Source organism: Nomascus leucogenys, chromosome 17, assembly GCF_006542625.1.
Source record: "Nomascus leucogenys isolate Asia chromosome 17, Asia_NLE_v1, whole genome shotgun sequence".
Taxonomy (NCBI): domain Eukaryota; kingdom Metazoa; phylum Chordata; class Mammalia; order Primates; family Hylobatidae; genus Nomascus; species Nomascus leucogenys.
Genome location: NC_044397.1, coordinates 76,953,483 through 76,971,794, shown reverse-complemented (window position 1 = coordinate 76,971,794; position 18,312 = coordinate 76,953,483). Strand labels below are relative to the sequence as shown.

General features: G+C 41.1%; 1 long non-coding RNA gene across 1 annotated transcript in view; it reads left to right on the top strand.

Annotated features, from left to right (window-relative positions):
• Positions 1-18,312, top strand: part of LOC100595419 — a 65,149-nt gene that overhangs the window by 5,685 nt on the left and 41,152 nt on the right. The window lies entirely within an intron of this gene.

Here is an 18,312-nt window from a genome sequence, read left to right as displayed (position 1 = left end):
ACCTTGATCTCATTAATATTTATATTTATTTATAAATTATATACAGGTGCTACTTTTCACATATAGTATGTATATTATAGACTGGGCACAGTGACTCCAGCCTGTAATCCCAACACTTTGGGAGGCTGAGGTGGGAGGACATTTGAAGCCAGGGGTTTGAGACCAGGCTGGTCAATATAGCAAGACCCTATGTCTGCAAAAAATTAAAAAATTAGCTGAGTGTGTTGGTACACCCCTGTAATCCTGGCTATTCAGGAGGCTGAGGCAGGGGGGAATAACTTGAACCCAGCAGTTCAAGGTTACGCTGAGCTATGATCACACCACTACACTCCAGCCTGGGCTACAGAGTGAGATTCTATCTCTAAACCAAAACCAAATGTAGTATGTATGTTATGAAATAAATCAAATTCTTTTTAAAACACAGGAATAGAAGGCCTAGTATCTTCATACTATACTGCAGAGTATTGCCTGGCCCACATCCTGGGGTGAATGCATTCCTCCTTGGAGGCCTCTGCACTTGATGGTAGCCTCCTTGAGAAAAGAAACTTTTTTTTTAGCCGGAGTCTCGCTCTGTCGCCCAGGCTAGAGTGCAGTGGCACGATCTCGGCTCACCTCAACCTCCGCCTCCTGGGTTCAAGCAGTTCTTCTGCCTCAGCCTCCCGAGTAGCTGAGATTACAGGCGCCCGCCACCACACCTGGCTAATTTTTTGTATTTTTAATAGAGACGGGGTTTCACCATGTTAGCCAGGACGGTCTCAATCTCCTGACTTCATGATCCGCCCACCTTGGCCTCCCAAAGAGAAACTATCTTTAGGCCTGCACTGCTCAGTAAAAGTTGTATGGGAGTATAGTTCAGCACTGTGATAAGGCAGTGTGCTAAGTTTTCAGTTTTCAATGTTAAAGCAATTTCTAACAATTTGTTACTGTTCCTCTCTTATGTAGCATCAAGGAAAGATAGTCTTCAATCTCTTAGCTTGGATAGATTACAAGTCATTCCTTCCCATGATTGTGGACACACTTTTGACGAGACCTCTTTCTAAGGTCTAGTGCAGGGACTGTGCTGTGCCAATAACAGGCACTTACAAAATGCTTGTCTCATTTGTTTTGATGATGGTGGTTTCCTAGTCTCTGCTGACGCAAAGCCATTCAACTGGACAGAGATAAGCAGGGAGCCGTTCAGCCATGACATGAGATCTGACACTAGCTCTCCTTTCATAGACTGACTACGATACCTTTCCCTTTCACAGATGTTCAGATTCATTATGGTGATTATTTTAAATAACTATTACCACATTCATTGAGTGCCTACTATTGGACTTGATGTCTTAACACAGAGCAGTTCTTAAATCCTATGAGGTAGACAAATGCTATTATGCCCAAACTATGAATAAGAAAAAACAAGACCCTGGGAAATAAGGTAACTTGCTGAGGTCCTTCAAGCTAATAAGTGCTGGAACTAGGATTTGAACTCAGCTCTGTCTGACTCCAGAGTCCTGGCACTTAACATTCTATCCATACTTGAATTTGTGGATTATAGAACACTTTTGTTCTCTCCCCTTGAATCTGGGGGCAGGCCCATGCTCACATAAATCACAGACACTGGGCTAGAGGGGCAAAAGCATCCTAGTTTGCCAAATGTACTTAGGTGAGGATACTGAGAATCAGGATGGGGAATTGATGATGGAGATGTCATGAGGCCTCCAGCAGGAACTGAAGCTCTTGGCTTGTCTTCTGCCCTCTCCTTCTCTATTGGGAGGTCCTCTCATTGCTGTTACCAAGCTTGTTTCTGGTCTGAAATACCTTATTTTAAAACTAAACTTTATAGAGATGTCAGACTTTTAAAAGATACCCTTGTGTTGCTCTTCACCCTGTTCCTGACAACCTCCACTCTGCGCCTTCCTGCTGGTGATTTTGGGGTGGAGTAGGGAACACAGGCATCACCTCTCATGAGGAAAGGTGACCCTTTTGCTTTTGTCGTGCTCTTTATCTTTGTCACCTGTTTTGTAAGGACTTAACTCATGTTGCTTTTCAGCTAATTGTTTGGCATAATTATATTTTCTGTTGCAATTTTAGTTCCCAGAGTCACAGAACAAACAGTCCCATTAAACGTCATCTCAAAGGGCTCTGTAGCTCAATCCCTTCTTTTCCAGATCTGGACCAATGTGGAGGCTACTTTTGCCTTTCAGAAAATGGACCCAGATTCCAGTCATTTCTCTAGGAAATGACTTTTCCCCTGGGTTTTATAACTCGGTTTGCCTTTCTGTAATTTTCATCCCATTATGTGTTTGCCAAGATAAATGATTCTTTCTTCTCTGTATTGCCTTATATATGTAATGACTTTTCTTATTTATAAGGCCTCAAACTCAGAAGCCTTAGGGTCAAACACAGGTTGCAGTGAGAGAAGAGGTGTGTGAATGCACCTTTGTATTGTGTGAATGGTGGGGCAATAGTGACCTGGAGAGAACTGTTCTTTTAAAACACTGGAAAGCAAACACATTCCACCTGCAACCCACAGTTGGCCCATGAACCTTCCAGTTTGCAACCTCTGTTTTTCCTTCCATGCCACGGTGCCCAACTTAGATTACTCTTATTGCCACAACAGCCCAAGAATATCCGGATTAATTGTTTCTCATCGCTGTGAGATTAGGTGTAATCTAATTCTTGTTGTAAACAATTCAAGAAGGGTCCTTTGCACCTTAAATAGATCTTGAAGATAATATCTGAGCTGCCCAGGTAAACGGTCATATCAGAGGGAATAAATAGTTGATAAGGACTGTCTTCCTGGTTCTAACACTTCTTGGTTCTCAACATCTTTCTATATTACCCAGTGCAGATCAAAGTCATAAGAAAATTTTCAACAAGCTGACTATATAAGTACTCCAAATTTATCTAAAGTGAGTGCAGTAAAAGATAATGTTGTATAGTGCCTAACCAGTCTTCATCTATAAAATAATTAACAAAACCCTTCAGTTGGTAGGTTTGGGCTGCCCAGTCTTTGAGTATTCCCTCTCCTGTGTCTGTAGCTCAAAGTCACATTGCTTGCATGGTATTCTCTTTAAAAATGTGTATAGTAATCAAACATTTTAGATTACAGTCTTCGGGGTTAGAGCCAACTCATGATTCCAATTTCTTTCTCTCTCTTTCGCCATTCCCATTCTCACTCTCCCCTTCCCAATCCAATGTCCCTCCCCTGCTGCCTTTCCTTGCCATCCCCGACCCCCTGAAAATATGGTGGCTTTTCAAGATTGATTCTTGAATGGGGCCTAGGCATGGAGAGTGTTCGGTATTGTGTTTGAGAAAGTTGTACCAGAGACGAGAATTCAAGAAAGAAACAAGAAAAAGGAAATTGGGAAAGAAAACTAAAAAGGGGCAGAAGCAAAGGTTGAGAGGATCTTTTCTGTCTTCTCTCTCCTGTGCACCAAAGTCCTGCAGCAGAGGAATCCTCTCTTCAGATAATCCCTACTCGGTCTCTTATTCCTATGAACCACAATCAAATTTGCATCTTATCTTCCTTATTCTATACCCTGATCCAAAAGACTGATCAGAGGAAAGATCTTCACAAAAGTTCAGCATTGAAAGACCTAGATCCTAATGCCAACTCTATTTTTTGACTTACAGATCATTAACCTTGGGGAAGTCACTCAATTTCTCTGAGACTTCCTTACCTACACACTGGTTATAACAGTACAGATCCTACCCAGCTTCTGGGGATGAAATGAAATGCTGCATGTGAAAACACACTGGAAACTATAAAATGCTAATCAAAGATGAGGTATTATCATTATTATCTCTGAATCCAGTGCTACAAATGCTATGGCATGTGGTCGTCTAACCAAATTTTCTTTGATTTTTTGGAGAAGGGGGTGGGTGTTACAGGCTGGTGCAGCAATAAGGTAGAGCTTTAAGTTATAGGAAGGAAACTTTAAGTTGTCAACCATTGCTATTTCAGAGACATCATGAAGATGTGAAATCACTTTGGAGCGTACCTGCTTTATTTTGAGATGAGCCATTTGAGTGGACCCTTTTGAGTGACGTAGACGTGGTAAGACACTTATTATTCTGGGGGGAGTGCAACAGGTATTGTTTTAGTTTTGGTTTTGGTTTGCTTGACTAGGGCTTGAGACTTCAGCACTTCAGGCAGCTGGAATCTTGCTGCCAAAATGATTGGTTTGGGATGTGGGCATGTGGCCAGAAAGTCCCATCAGAGATAAGTTCAGTGCTTTTATCCAGTGGTTATCTGCATTTCTATCCAGATAAGCCTCTGCCTGCTCTCTTCTCATCATTTGAGAAGGAAGCACGTAGCCCAGTTGATGCTGGCAGACATCTTAAGACCATGGGGGACTTCTGCCTGAGGACAAAGCCAACTTGGCAGAATGCAGAATTAAGAGATCTCAGAGAAACTGAACTGGAATTCTGATAGAACTGTGCCCGAAGCCCATGTTGGTCTTATGCTGTTACATGATCCAGTGATTCATCTTTGTTGTATAAGCCAGTTTGTGTTGGGCTTTAGAGTACTAGATAGTGACGGCGAAGTCATCATCCTAAATGATACACAGTTTGAAGGTTTCTGGAGAAGGGGTGGGAAAGTTTACATAGTGTTCAGGGAGCTTACTGAGAGGAAGCTGCCCGTCTCCTAATCTTTTTTAATGAGGTTCACAGCAGTGAACCTGCCTCTGATGGGCTAAGGTGGGACCACCTATGATCAGCTGATGGAGAGAACACTGCAGGAGGGAGGCCTGAGCTATCACAGAAGAAGGAAGGCTGAACTGGGTCCTGGCATTGGGGTGAGGCTGTGGATAAAGCTGTGTCACTAAGTGGATGGCCATGAGTATAGTCCATAAATATGCCTATGTTCAGTTTTCATAGATTCTGCCCAACCATTTTCCGAGCTAGCTTAGTAATTTACATACTCACCATCACTGGTTCAGAGTTCCCAGAGCCTTTTACATTTACATTGTCTATAGGCTAAATACATTTCAATTCTCTTAAGTTTTTTTTTAAATGCAAGTGTAACAAAAGTGCCTGAGTACCTGCTGGCTGTAACCTATTCTCCATGAAATAGGAATATCACAGCACCCCCATCAAAATTTTCCTTCCTGATATGGCAGTCATGTGGGGAGAGAGAAGGGGAAGGAGTGTGTGGGGGGCAAATGATGAAGGGGTGGGTAATGGTAGGGAAGGTTGTTTTCTGCACAAGTAGCAGCCAGTCAAAAACATTTTATTACAATTAGGTTGATTCCGTGTCTTGGCTATTGCAAATAGTGCTGCAATAAACGTGAGAGTGCACATATCTCTTTGACATGCTGATTTCATTTCCTTTGAATGTATATCCAGTAGTGAGATTGCTAGATCATATGGTAGTTCTATTTTGAATTTTTTGAGGAACCTCCACACTGTTTTCCATAATGGCTGTACTAATTTGCATTTCCATCAACAGTGGTAAGAGTTCCCCTTCACCTGCATGCCACCATTTGTTATTTTTTCTTTTTGCTAGTAGCCATTCTAGTTGGGGTAAAGTTATATCTCATTGTGGTCTGATTTGCATTTCCCTGATGATTACTGATGTTGAGCATTTTTCATAAATATCATCAAGGAATGAAAGAATAAAGAAAATATGGTATTTTCACTGCGATAGCCTGAGGAAAGAAAGAAAGAGAGCAGAGAGAGAGAGAGAGAATGTGTTATCTATAAACAGTGGAATACTATTCAGCTATAAAGAAAGAATGAAGTCCTGTCATTTGCAGCAACATGGATGAACCCAGAAGACATTATGCTAAGTGAAATAAGCCAGGCACAGAAAGACAAATATTGCATGATCTCACTCAGGTGCAACTTAAAGAAGTTGATCTCACAGCTGCAGAGGCTGGGGAGGAAAAAGGGGAGGGTGAAATGGGGAGAGATTGGTCAATGGGTACAAAATTATAGTTAGATAGGAGGAATAAGTCCTGGCATTCTGTTACACAGTGATTCTGGCTAACAGTATTATATTGTATATCACAAAATAACCAGAAGAAAGGATTTTGAATGTTCTCACCACAAAGAAATGATAAATCCATGAGGTGACGGATATGCTAAATACCTTGATTTGATTTTTATACAATATTTACATGTATCAAAACATCACACTGTACCCCGTTGATATGTACAATTATGTTTCAGTTCAAAAGAAAACAACGTTCCATTATATTAAATTATTCAATATATGTTGATGAAACAAGCTGTAAGATTTGGTATTATACTATTGCTGGTTAATTTTTTTATTAATTTTTACTTAAAATAATGCCTCAGTTATCAAAAAAACTCATTTCATTGGACTTGGTTGACCAGTGGCACCAGCTTGTTAAGCATGAAAGATTTACTTGAAGATGGAGGAGAGAGTTGATATAAATTTAATTGACTTAATATTTTCATTTAAATGTATATCTCCTAAAAAGCAAAACATGCAAACTGACAAAACTATGCATGTTCACTCAAATACTACCTACCATATTCGTATGTTGCCTTTCATGGGTTCTATCCTTGGAGTAGGGGGTGGCAGCCTCATGAATTGGAGTCCCTGTTTCCAGTGGCAATGTCTTTCACTGTCTATTAGGTAGGCTTGTCATATATGCTAGATTAGTAGGATTATTATCAGTCAGTGTTACCTGCCAGCCTTTGGGAGCTAATGAACAGAGCTCAGGAGTTTCTGAATTTTTCTGTGAACTTGTTCCTGCCATGTTACAGTTGGCACTTTCAAGAATTCACATTTTCCTGCATTCACAGACATCTCGTGGCAGAGGCTTCTAGGTGCCTATCCAATATCTGTTCTCACCTTGCTCCTTAGTAACAGGATGAGAATAAAAAACATACTGACTCAACTACTGGGCATTATTTTCACTTGGCCCATCTTCCCTTCTGTTTCCAAGAGCACAACGTGACAGCCGGAGCAACAGTAGCTATCTTATGAATGTGAGAATGTGGATCATACTAGATTGATGAACTGCAACTGCCCTATCAGCCCAGCACTGCCTTCTGCAATTCTCATTGTGTGAGAGAAAAATAAATTCCTATTTATTTAAACCACTGCTTCTCAGGTTTCTATTACTCATAGTCGAATGCAATTCTGGTATTCTAAATATTCATTCAATGTAATCCCCCATTTGATTTGTTCAACATTTTACAATTGACTTGGAACAGAAGTCTATACAACAGAAATGCATACAACTCACTCAGGCTCCCTGACCTGGGTCATGAAAGACTAAGCTTTAAAGGCTCTGCCAAGCCAAATTATCCACTATAGAACAAGGGGCTGAGTGGCAGGGGCAGGTCCTTCTACTCCAAGGTAGCATCGGGAAGTCCACAGGGTGGAATCAAAAGTTGAGGTCTGAGGGTCATCATAGCAGAGCTCCCTGCCTGTTGTCATAGCAGGAAGGAGAGATCCATGACAATGTGTTGCGACAAATACGAAACTTCCCCCTGCTTTTACACTAGAGACTTGCAGGCCTGCCTGTTGAGTTAATCAAGCCCCCTGAATCTAAATGTCGAGAGCTTTTGGAAGCTGTAAAGGATTCTGTCATCAGCCCATAGGCACTTTCTCACTGCATCTGCCTTTTTCCACCTGGCCTCAGACTAAGGATGATTCTCCACCCTCTTTCCCCCACCCCAACACCACCACCACTGGAAAGATCACTGCACTTGTGAAAGGAGCAGCAAAAATGCTCACTGTGGCAGCTCTCACTCCCATTCCCTTTCTATCTCCCACTCCATTTCCCCTTTTTAAAATTTTGTTCCCCAAATCATTATTTTATGTTATGTTATTTTATTTGAGATGGAGTCCTGCTCTGGCCCAGGCTGGGGTACAGTGGTGTGATCTCAGCTCACTGCAGCCTCCGCCTCCTGGGTTCAAGTGATACTCGTGCCTCAGCCTCCTGAGTAGCTGGGATTAGAGGAGTGCGCCACCACACTTGGCTAATTTTTGTATTTTTAGTAGAGATGGGGTTTCACCATGTTGGCCAGCCTGGTCTTGAACTGCTGACCTCAGTTGATCTACCTGCCTAGGCCTCCCAAAGTGCTGGGATTACAGGCATGAGCCACTGCGCCTGGCCTCATCATTTTATTAATAAAAAAAAGTGTTTACCAATAGAAAATGTTTGTAGGAACTAAAACAGGTCAACTGCATACTGAAACATTTTGTGAGTACAATTTCCCAAAAACAATTTATAGATACAGAAAACTAAAGCAAACTGAAGATTAAAGCAGGGGAAAAAAAAAGAAGGAAGAAATGAGTTTAAACTTAAGCAGGTCTGATCTACCTGCTTGGTAAATGAATCAGACCATTTCCAAAATCAAGAACTATTTTTTGCTCTGCCAGTTATTAAATTAATTATCTGAGCTATATCCCTTAATACCAGAGTCATTTTAGTAATGGTATAGCTTATAAACTTTTCACTCTCCTGTGGTTTCTTAAGCTGAGCTGGAGCCAGCTTTTCAAACTACATTTAACTCAAAGTGCTGTTTTAGTATGTTATAGACTTCAATGGAAACTAGAGCAGGTGTTTCCCTGGACCACCATGCTAGGTGTATACTCAAAGTGGTAATGAGGAATGAAGCTCATATTCTGTGTCCTGACTCCCACGATCTCCTCCTTTATTTTCTGTTTTATTTTTATTTTTTTGAGAGAGGGTCTTGCTCTGTCACCCCGTCTGGAGTGGAGAGGGGTGATCATGGCTCACTGCAACCTCGACCTCCTCGAATCAAGCGATCCTCCCACCTCAGCCGCCTGAGTAGCTGGGACTACAGGCGCAAGCCACCATACCCAGCTAAGTTTTTGTAAACATAGGGTCTCACTATGTTGCTCAGGCTAAATCTCCTCCTTCTGGTCCAAACAAGACAGCGAATTGCTGGGGGCCCTATAATGGCTTCCATTCCTACAAGTGTCAATGTCTGTCCCTGGCAGCCCCACCTGGAGAATCCAGGGGTTCTTGCAGGGTCCTGCATATGTTATCATAATGTTGCTCCACTCAGAGGCCTGTTCCAGAGTCACACCAAGCCCACTGAGGCCTCCTCTACCCTGGGAATGTGAGTGAGGAGTCCCAGCGGCACAGGGCACGTCAGGCTGCCCCTAGATCTGTCATCTCCAAATGTGCTCAGGGGGCCCATTTTTTCTGGCTCCCACCAGCCACACAGGAACTGTCACTGGAGCAGGCCTAGTGACATTTGTCTGGCTTCCTCTGATGGGGACCTGAGCCCCACAAGTTAGGTCACAAAAGCACAGTTACTTAACACTTGAATCACTTAATCCTTCTAAACCTCATTTGATTTATCTGGATGATGGGGATAAATAATGGTACCTTTACACTGCAATCATTACCACCACAGCCACAACTACCATTTTTTTCCCATTTACTACAAGACGTGTATGGCTTAGTGGTTAAACATACAACCTGTAATGCCAAATTGCCAAGGGTCAAGCCACACTTCTGCTACTGATTTCCGAGATAACCACAGCAAGCTGTTTGAGTGCTCTGTGCCTCAGTTTCTCCATTTGTAAAATGGGGAAAAGAAGGAGCCTACATTACAGGGCTGTCATGGAGGGAGAGGGAGCTAATGGTATTAAAACACTTGGAGAAGCCCACAACATGAAAGATAGTGGACGCCAAGCCCATGCAAGCCCTAAGTAAGACAGCAGGTTGCCAGAGTGTTTGCCAAGCACAGAAAGCTTCGTTTACCCTCCCACAGAGACAGGTACCATTTATTCCCATCTCATAGATAAATAAACTGAGGTTTAGAAGGGTTAAGTGATTCAAATGTTAAGCAACTGTGCTTTTGAGGGACCTGGGAGTTTTTCTCCTTTTCTCTTTTGCTTTGAGAAGCCCTAGATCTCATGGGTTGGGGATCATCACCCATACTTCCCAAATTGATATTGGATTTCACAAGTTGTTTCCCTATACCTCAAACCTAAACTGAAAATATATTCCTTCACCTTGTCCCAGTGCTAACTCCTACCATTCACCCGCAATTAGGCGCCTCCTCCCTCCTGGGGCCACATTAGCCAGGGTTCCTGGTGAAATCCTGGTTGGGGGAGATGCCTTACTGCAGAGAGAGGGGTGTAGTCTCTGCTGAGAGTGAGGCCTGCAGCCCTGCAGAGACAGTTGGCTGCCTCGGGTGATAACTGCACCAGTTTGCAGGAGTGGCTGCAGACTGTTTCGTTTCTTCTCCAGTTCACACTTCATAATTAGCTATAACCTCACCACCTTCTTAAATTTCCTGTTCTAGGTTTCTAGCGCACAAAACGAAAATCTCCTTCTAACATTTCTTCTTCACATACTTCTGGGAAAGAAGCACTATCTCTTTCTCTGAATGGTTTGATCCTAAACATGGAGTTGGTGCCTACTTTTTCCACAATGACCTTGGGTTTGTTTTTTTTTAATTCTCTCTCAGCTTCCATCTGAACTTCAAGTCTGGCTGCTCTGGGCCAGAGATTAGCAGTTCTCACACCCAGCAGCTAATTGCTCGTGTCAGAGAATGTTATTTATCTACTCTCCCCTGAAGTTTAGAGCAACACACCTGCAAAATGCCAATAGGGCTTAGTATGGTTTCTTTATCTTCTTCCCCAAAGAATTTGATTGTGGAAACGGATTTTCTATCTAGTGACAGTTCCCAAAATATATTACAGTTATGAAAAGTCCTGCTTCCAACTCTGACCACTCCCTCCCCAGTGTGCCCCTTCCCAGAGGCAATCACTATTACTCACTTTTTGTTTTGCCTTCCAGATATGTACAGGCCCATGTGTATGTCCCTTGTAACCAAGGGGTAGCATGATATTCACATTGTCTGAGACTTTTATGTGTTTCCTTTAATAATATGTCATGGGGATCTTCCTATACGAAAATGTGCAGGTGCTCTTCATTCTGTTAAATGGCTGCATCATATTCCATTATATGTAGAAGTACTTGTATTAGTTTCCCATTGTTTCCGTAACAAACCATCGCAAATATTGTGGCTTAAAGCAATACATATTTATTATCTTATGGTTCTGGAAGTGAGAAGTCCAAAATTGGTCTCACTGGGTGGAAATCGAGGTGTCCTCAGGAATGCATTCTTTCTGGAGGCTGTAGGGCAAAACCCATTTTCTTGCCTTTTCCAACGTCTGGAGGCTGCCCCCATTCCTTGGCTCATGGCCCCCATTCATCAATCCTATCGTTGTGACTTTTGTGTCTGTCATCACATCTCATTCTCTCTGGCTCTTATACTCCTGCCTCGTGATTACATTGGGCCCTCCTGGATCATCCAGGATAATAGTCTCCCCATCTCCAAATGCTTAATCAAGATCCAACTGAAATGTCTCTTTTGCCATGGAAGGTATTCACAGATTCCCGGGATTAGGATGTGGACATCTTTGCAGGGGACATTATTCCACCTACCACAGTATCCTGGTTTGTTTTATCTGCTTCCTACATATGGGCTTTTAGATCATCTTTTTTGACAAGCAGTGCCTCAGTGACTATCCTTCATTTTGCTTGAGGAACTCTGAATGCACAATATCACTAAACCATTTAGAAGGTAATATAATTTACTCTCTTATCTGTGATTGCTAGGATTGGATCCTTGACTTTAACAAAGACTCTGAGTCTCAGGAAGTGGTTTTATATTCATGGAACTGAAATAATTTATTTGGTTAAAAACCCAATACTCTAAAGCTGTGGCTACTTTAATTTAAATTTAAGTAATTCAAAATTAAATAAAATTAAATATTTAGCTTCTTAGTCACACTAACCACATTTCAAGTGCCCAGTAGCTACATGTGACTAGTGACTGCCACATTAGACAATACAGATATAGAACAGTTCCTCCATTGCAAAAAATTCCATTGTGCAGTGTTGGTACAGCGTGATCTTTTAATCCACTATCAAATTAGGACCAATCTGTTGCCTGGACTGCATTTAACTCACTCCTATAGACTGAATGTTTATGTCCCCTAAAATTCATGTTTTGAAACTTGATCCCCAAGGTAGTAGTATTAGAAGGTAAGGCCTTTGGGAGGTGATGAGGTTATGAGGGCAGACCCTCGTGAATGGGATTACTGACCTTATAAAAGAGACCCCAGAGAGCACCCTTACCCCTTCCTGTCTCCACGTGAGGGCACAGTGAGAAGGAGCCATCTACAAACCAAGAAGTGGGTCTTCACATTCTGCTGATGTCTTGATCTTGGACTTCCCAGCCTCTAGAACTGTGAGAAATAAATATAAATGGTTGTTTATAAGCGACTCGGTCTTTGACATTCTGTTATTGCAGCCTGAATAAACTAAAACACCACTAATTAAATTAGCATTTATTAAATGCCTACATTGTATGAAGCATTGTGTTTCCTAGATACTCCAGGAGATAAAAGGACTTTTTTTTTTTAAAGGATCCTGTCTCAGGTACATCACAAATCAGTAGAGGAAAACAGAAATGTTTTCTGGACTTGCCCCAGGAACACTAACCAACTATAACCAAGAAAATAACAAGTACAATAAGTTCCAAAACAACTTAGAACACAGAAGTACATATATTGTGTGAGTAATCCTGGAGGCAAGAATATATAAATTCTTTTCTCATCTTTAAAAATAGCTTGGTCATTGTCCATTTTTCTGCTATTGAAATATTGAAATGTTCATTGACATTTTATATGTAAATAATACAATGAATAAGATTTTAAAGGCTTTTTATTTTTTTATTTTTTGAGACAGTCTCTCACTGTTGCCCAGGCTTGAGTGCAGTGGTGCAATCTCCACTCACTGCAACCTCTGCCTCCCGAGTTCAAGCGATTCTCCTGCCTCCCAGCTAATTTTTTGTATTTTTAGTAGAGACAGGGTTTCACTACATTGGCCAGGCTGGTCTTGAACTCCTGACCTTGTGATCTGCCCGCCTCAGCCTCCCAAAGTGCTGGGATTACAGGCTTGCACCACCGCGCCCGGCCTTAAATAAGGCTCTTAATAAGGCATTATAGAGAAGCAATTACAGCACAGATTCTGGAAAGGGACTGCACAGGGTTCAAAGCCAGATTCTGCTGTTTACCAGCTATGTGACCCTGGGCATGTTACTTAACTCTTCTAGGCTTCACTTTTCTCATCTGTCAACTTAGTTCTTATCTTACAAAGTTGTTATGAAGATTAAAAGAGTTAATGTCTGTAAGTACTTAGGATGGGGTCTGGCACTTAGTACTAAGTGCCAGCCCTTACTATTTTCTAAACGTGAATAACTACAGTGCTGGAATTTGAGCAGCTCAGAGTGAGTCTAAATGTTTCAATTGGTTCTGAACTGACCATAGAGGAGTTGGTAGTTTGTGGAAGTACTCTAGGCTCTGAGCAGTCAGTGAGATAGGTGTGATGTATGTGTGGTTGTCTTGACTCAGGTCCAAGCTGCCCTCCCTAGGCTCCTTGAGGGAGAGTGACACTAAAGAAATTTGCAGAAGGCCTGAGTTTCCAGTTTTCTCTCTGACATTCACTGAGAGGGAATTCTGCACTTTCATGGTAGTTAGTTATGGCCCGGTCATTTGTAAATTTGGCCAAATACTACCTCCTGATGTTCTATGCGCTTCTTTTTTTCTTTTCTTTTCTTTTCTTTTTTCTTTTTTTTTTTCTTTTTTTTTGAGACAGAGTCTCTCTCTGTCACCAGGCTCGAGTACAGTGGCATGATCTCAGCTCACTGTAACCTCTGACTCCCTGGTTCAAGTTATTCTCCTGCCTCAGCCTCCCAAGTAGCTAGGATTACAGGCACACACCACCATGCCCAGCTAATTTTTGTATTTTTAGTAGAGACAGGGTTTCACCATGTTGGCCAGGATGGTGTCCATCTCCTGACCTTGTGATCTGCCTGCCTCAGCCTCCCAAAGTGCTGGGATTATAGGTGTGAGCCACTGCGCCCAGCCCCATGTGCTTATTTCTAAGTGAGATAAGTAATATGTCCTTTCATTGATTCTGACATCTCAGTCTCTGAAAGATACTCCCTCACTACAGCCTAGAAATTCAGGTTTCTATGCTGGTCACAATTGCATTCATTTCAGTTATATTTGCCTTTGGATTTCTCCAATATTCCCACTGCTTGGAGTCTGTCTTCCTATGGCATTTGTCTCTTTCTGCCCTTTAGATCATTTTTTGTAGCCTCTACCTTTTTCTCTCACCTTTCAAGTGATGCTGGTACCCACCAGGATTGGTCTCACTAGATCATTGACAGAAACAATTAAAGGTTAGAAAACGTTTAACAGATACAAAGTGCTATATAACTGTGAAATAATGCTTTGCACTATAAAATGCATATATCATTGCTTTTATTGCAATACGGGTTACCTGACTCATTTGTACCTACAAAGCCTACTTCTTAGGTACTAAATTCATCATGCAACATTTGGAAATATATATTATAAAAGCCATTTGTTGTACTGACTAACCACTTAGCACCTGCTTTTAAGTGTCTAGGGCTGTTGTTTATCTCCCTGCAACTGTCAACTTCGATCTTAAAGCCAAACTACAGAACTTTAGATTGTTTTCACCAGAGAAGATATTGAAAAAAAAAGAGTGAGGAGATAAAACACACCATGCTGCTTATATTTTCCTTAATGCAAATTAGCTAGAGTTCTTCAGAAAAGCAGGAAAGATACAGCAATTTACAGGTGGTCCCACTACAGTCTGTACTTCTGCTCTGAGGCAGTTTTCAGGCACCTCGCTTGCACGAGTCCTACCAAGACCCTGTGTCTAATGCTGTATTCTTTTTCTTAAAGAGTTCCGCCATCAGACATATTAGCATCAAGCACCACAAAACCTCATATCCTCTGTTGGTGCCATACTAATTATCACATTTGGCCACTGGCGCCTGATCCAACTGCAATGTCAGGGTGGTGGGGGCAGGGGGGCATGTGTTCTGTGCCAAGTGTTGATCTCTGCCGTGCAGAAGATTGTGCACTACTTGGCCCAGTTGTTCATGGAGTTGCTGACCCAGGGCCTAGGACACCATCTCTACTTTCATCAGGCAGCCCCTGTGGGCTAAGAACTCATTTCCTGAACTTCACTCCATATTTCTTCTTTAGAATCCTGCAGCTTTGAGAAGAGTGGCTCAAGTCAGTGAGAGAAGAGGCCATGTTTAGAAGCTATTCCTTTAATCTAGGGTTTCTCAACCTCAGTGCTACTGATATTTTGGACAAGATAATTATTTTTCTGGGGGGTTTCCTGGGTGTTACAGGATATTCTGCTCCTGCCCCCCAAGTTGTGACAACCAAAATTGTCTTCAGGTAATGCCAAATGTCCCCTGGAGCAAAATCTCTATTCAAGAACCAGTGCTTAATCCAACATTCCAGTAAATACTCTAAGATGAAAACCCTCCTTTTCTCCTAAATAGCAAGATGCCCATCGGCGCATCTTTCTGCTCACAGGCAAGACTTCTGCCACTCCAGTGCAGACAGAACTTCTGACTGGTGAATTCAACATCCAAAAGCCAATTAATTCTGAACAGATGACATGACCTTATATGTAGAAAATCCCGAAGAACACACACACACATGCACACACACTCACACAATTATTAGAACTAATACACAAGTTCAACAAGATTACAAGATACAATAACAATATACAAAATCAATTGTATTTCTGCAATTGATTTGAATAATTGAACATGAAATTAAGAAAACAATTCCAATGAATAATTGAACATAAAATTAAGAAAACAATACCATTTACAATAGCATCACAGGGGACAAAATGCTTAGAATAAATTTAACAAAAGGAATACAAAACTTGGACATGGAAAGCTATAAAATAAAACATTGTTGAAAGAAATTAAAGAAGACCTAACTAAATGGAAAGACATTTCATTAGAAGATTTAATATTGTAAAATGGTAAAACTCCCCAAACTGATCTATGGCGATACTCCCCAAATTTAACAGCATAATACTTAGAGAAATCCCAGCTGCTATTTTTTTTTTTTGGCAGGAATTGATAAACTGATCCTAAAATTCCTATAGAAATTCAAAGAACCCAGAATAGTTGAAAAAATCTTGAAACAGAAGAACAAACTTGGAGAACTTAAACTTTTCAATTTTAAAATTTGCTATAAGCTGACAACAATCCAGCCAGTATGGTACGGGTACAAAGATGGACAGACAGTAGTCAGTGGAATAGAACTGAGAGTCCTCGGCCGGGTGTGGTGGCTCACGCCTATAATCCCAGCACTTTGGGAGGCTGAGGTGGGTGGATCACCTGAGGTCAGGAGTTCGAGACCAGCCTGACCAACCTGGAGAAACCCTGTCTCTACTAAAAATACAAAATAAGCTGGGCATGGTGGCGCATGCCTGTAATCCCAGCTACTTGGGAGGCTGAGGAGGGCGGATCACTTGAACCTGGGAGGCGGAGGTTGTGGTGAGCTCAGATGGCGCCATTGCACTCCAGCCTGTGTAACCAGAGCAAAACTTCATCTCAAAAAAAAAAAAAAAGAAGAAGAAGAAGAAGAAGAAGAAGAAGAATTGAATTGAGAGTCCTCTTGTATTTATGGTCAAATGACTTTTCAACAAGGGTGCCAAGAGAATCAACAACGGAAATAATAGTCTTATCAACAAATGGTGCTGTAACAGCCGGATACCTACATGCAAAAGAATTAAGCTGGACCCCTACTTCACACCATATACAAATTTAACTTAAAATGTATTAAAGACCTAAATGTAAGAACCAAAAGTATGAAACTCGTAAAAGATAACATAGAAGTAAAGAGTCATGATGTAGGATTAGGCAATGGTTTATTAGATTTGACCCCAAAAGCACAAGCAACAAAACAAACAAAAGCAAATACATTGGACATCATTTAAATTAAAAATTTTATACTTCAAAGGACACCATCAAGAAAATAAAGACAATCCACAAAATGTTGTAAAATGTTTGCAAATCACATATCTGACAAACGACTTGTATCCAGAATACACAGAGATCACTTACAACTTAACAATTGAAAGACAACCGAATTTTAAAAGAGACAAAGAATTTAAATAGCTATTTCTCCAAAGAAGATATACAAATGGCCAAAAAACACATGAAAAGATGTTCAACCTCATTAGCTATCATCAGGAAAATGCAAATCAAAACCACAATAAGATACCACTTCACACCCGCTAGGATGGCCGTAATTAAAAAAACAAAAACAAAAAATCTGGCAATAACAAATGTTGGCAAGGATGTGGAGAAATTGGGGTCCTCACACATTGCTGGTGGGGATGTAAAATGATGCAGCCACTCTGGAAAACAGTTTAGCAGTTCCCCAAAATGTTAAACATAGAGTTATAATGATCCCACAGTCCTATTTCTAGGTATTGAATTAAAATATGAGAATGAAATATGAGAAATATGAATGAGAGTTTGAGACACATTTCTACAAACAAATGTTTATAGTAGCATTCTTCGTAATAGACACAAGTGGAAACAACCCAAATGTCCATTAGCTGGTGAATGGATAAATGCAATGTGCTATACTGGTATACCCATACAATGGAATTTTATTCAACAATAAAAAGGATTGCAAGGCTGATACATGCCACATCATGGATGAACCTTGGAGACATGCTAAATGAAATAAGCCACATACAAACAACCATATATTGTACAATTTCATTGAATGAAATGTCCAGAATTGGCAAATCTATAGAGACAGAAAGTAGATTAATGGTTGTCAGGGACTGGGGGGATGGGGTAATGAAGAATGACTAGTGGGTATGGGGTTTCTTTTCGGAATGATAAAAATGTTATGGAAATAGTTAGTGGTGATGGTTGCACAATATTGTGAATATACTAGAAACCACTAAATTGTACATTTAAAAAATAAACTAGAAAAATGACAGAGCAATTGGAATGCAAAAAAATAAAAAAGCCAACCCTTGGCAGAAAAACAGGATTTCTATAAAAACTTCATCAGAGAGGGTCTTATGGAGAATGGAAGCTGGGGATGATGATAACCTAGCACCTCTTAGTAAGGGTTGGAGAAGATGCCTTTTCACCTTATCATACCAGCTGCACCAAGTATATAACAGGAAATGGCGCTGCTGAAGGTCCCACCCTCTCCAACACCTCCCTTGTTGTCTGGTCTATAAGTTAGTCTGATGAAACTTTAAGATCGCACAGGAGGGAGCCACTGATAAAACTCACAGGGAAAGGCCCAGAGAAACACTTGCTTGCAAAGTGTGATACACCAAGTGCCAGAAGCAGTGGTGCAAGGATTACATGCTTCCCTTATTCCCGTAATGAAGATGAGGTTTCCATCCAGCAACTGAATCCAGAACTTACTCCTAGTTTTTACCCATTGTAGAAATCTAC